Source organism: Danio rerio, chromosome 1, assembly GCF_052040795.2.
Source record: "Danio rerio strain M-AB ecotype USA chromosome 1, GRCz13ab, whole genome shotgun sequence".
Taxonomy (NCBI): Eukaryota; Metazoa; Chordata; class Actinopteri; order Cypriniformes; family Danionidae; genus Danio; species Danio rerio.
Window position 1 is genome coordinate 1,135,001 of NC_141021.1, and position 2,500 is coordinate 1,137,500.

Below are 2,500 nucleotides of genomic sequence, written 5' to 3' on the forward strand. Positions count from 1 at the left end.
GTGAGTCTGAACGCATGCTAAAAACTACGACTCCCATGATGCACCGCAGCCGGAAGTTGAGGATGCGAGTCCACGCTGTGTTGTTTGAAAATCATGTTTGAGGAGCTAAAAGGGTAAGAAACACGTTCAGTGATGTATGTAGAGTCAAGTTTAAGATACATTTGGGTATAACTTAGACAGCAAAACAAGTATATATAGCTTTTACCGTAACCGTTAAGTTACCAGTGTGCGTGGCGTCCGTTTTTATAACGTTACGTTACTCAAAACATGGTAATACTGTAGTGTTTCGGAATATAGGATTCACATGAGTCACCGAGTGCTGTTGGAAAGTATTTAAAATAGTTTTGTTGTATTATCATGACACTTCGTCATTTCACAAAACACTTATTTTCGCGTACTTTTTAGTTATTTTCTATGTATCACTTAATGCATAATACTAGTGTAACGTAGCATCTGACATTTGCTTTACAAGTTAAGTCTGATAATATTATAGTATTATTTATATATTTATCATAAATGTACTGAAATGTTAATTTTAATAAGAAATATTTCAGTGTTTTCCTAATAAAAGTACCATAGTATGACAGTATCACTTGAAATATCATGGAAATACTGTTTTGAATGGTAAAACAAGAAACAAACAAACATATAAACGCATTAAATACATTATATCAAATGTAAAATACCCTAGCTCAACATTAATATATTTATGAGATGTTATTAATGTGCCAAATAACTATTTGATTCTTTAATAGACTTTTATTATGTCATCATATGATTGTTCTAATTTTTACACGTTTTAGACTTCTGGCCGATTATGAAGGTAAAGTTTGTTTCATATTTACACATTTGTTTGGTGAAAACTTGTGACACGCTTTGTTTTAGGCATGGGCCGGTGTAAGATTCTGACAGTATGATAACCTTGGATAAAAATACCATAGTATCACGGTATTGTGATTACTACCCTAAAATTTGTTCTATTTAAATGTCTGGGTAAAAAACGAAAACTTCTTTCCTCTTTGAACACAATAAAGTTTATTTTAGGAGACATTTAAAACCAATTTGGAGCAGTAAACGTGTCAGGCTAAACAATTGAAATGAATTATTGACTTCTGCTGTCTTCATTAGTTTCAAGAACACAGATTTCTTTACAGTTTGAAACAACATCTTTGGATATCTTTTCTGCTGGAGATACCGTTGTCCTAAATAAACAAACAAACAAAAAAAATGTAAAAATCTTACATATACGATATACCTTAGGAACAGTATACCAGAACATTTTGGTGGTTTTAAAACGTTTTCCAAACCGCGGTATATCTTGAAAATGGTTATCGTTCCATGCCTATTCCCACATTGTTTAACATGGTACTTTGAATATTGTGTCTGAAACCTCCTATAAGTATGACATGAAAACAACATGAGCACTATTTATTTGACTGTGAACAATGTTGCTGATGGTTATTACCTGCTAATATGATTTCACTATTTAGAAATAGCAAAGAATACTTCTGAAATTACATAAATTAGTCTGAATGCAGTATTAATACCACCAACTTCACCTCAGTGTCCTGATTTATTGTCTGACTTCTAGAAATGTTTAGTAAAATGTATGACAGTCATGATATTTTCCTCTGAAAAACACTGACTATACAGCTGTGTTGTGTTGTTTTGGTGTTTGTAAATCTCTCTTCATCGCTGACCCCTATACAGAAACGTGACGCATGTGTTTTAGTCTGAATAAATGAATGATCAGCTCTTCTTCTTCCAGATGCTGATCGTGTGTCCAGATGTTTGAAATCAGCTTTATTTGATGGAGCGACTGGGCAGAAGCGAAGCTCACGTGTTCGGGCAGATTTATAGACTTCATTAAGACACTGTAAACTTCTCTTCTCTTAATCTCGAGCACATTTTTACACGCTCAGGGCTTTATATGTTCACACCACCCAGTGCCAGAGCTCAGAAAATAAAACCATAAAACCCCTAATGCAGCCGTTTGCGTGTGAAACGACACTTAAATCCAGCGGTTCGACACACAAAGAGAATTTATTTTGACCACCCGGCCTGCAGAGCTGGACCTTATCTGTGAAATTATAATTTGTTTTTTTTAGTATCAGTAGTCTTAAAGGGATAGTTCACCCAAAAATTAAAATCTGCTCATTACTTACTCTCCCTCAACTGCTTTAAAACTGCTTTATTAGTTTCTTTCTTCTGCTGAACACTGAAGGAGGAATTTAGCAGAAAGCAGGAAACCTGTACCCAGTCCTGCATGATATTGGGGAAAAATTGATTTGCAATACTTTGTTTTTCAGCAATATATATTGTAATATGAAAATATACTCTACCTCTTTGTTAAGAATTCACCATTTCTGAATGGTTGGGGTGATTTTTATAGGGCAGTGCATTTGCATACATTCTTAATATTAGCTTTAAAATAGGGCTGCATAATATTGAAAGAATCTGATTATTAGCTCATTCCAACGAGGTGTCAAATGAGACCCGC

The 2,500-nt window shown here is 34.1% G+C and overlaps 1 protein-coding gene across 1 annotated transcript in view; it reads left to right on the forward strand.

Moving 5' to 3' along the window:
• The first annotated feature begins 54 nt into the window (after window positions 1–54).
• hemk2 (HemK methyltransferase 2, ETF1 glutamine and histone H4 lysine) overlaps window positions 55–2,500 on the forward strand; it is a 9,701-nt gene continuing 7,255 nt past the window's right edge. The window contains 2 exon segments of the mRNA NM_001002502.1: window positions 55–113; window positions 1,769–1,876. The gene's annotated coding sequence lies outside the window, so the exon portion shown is untranslated.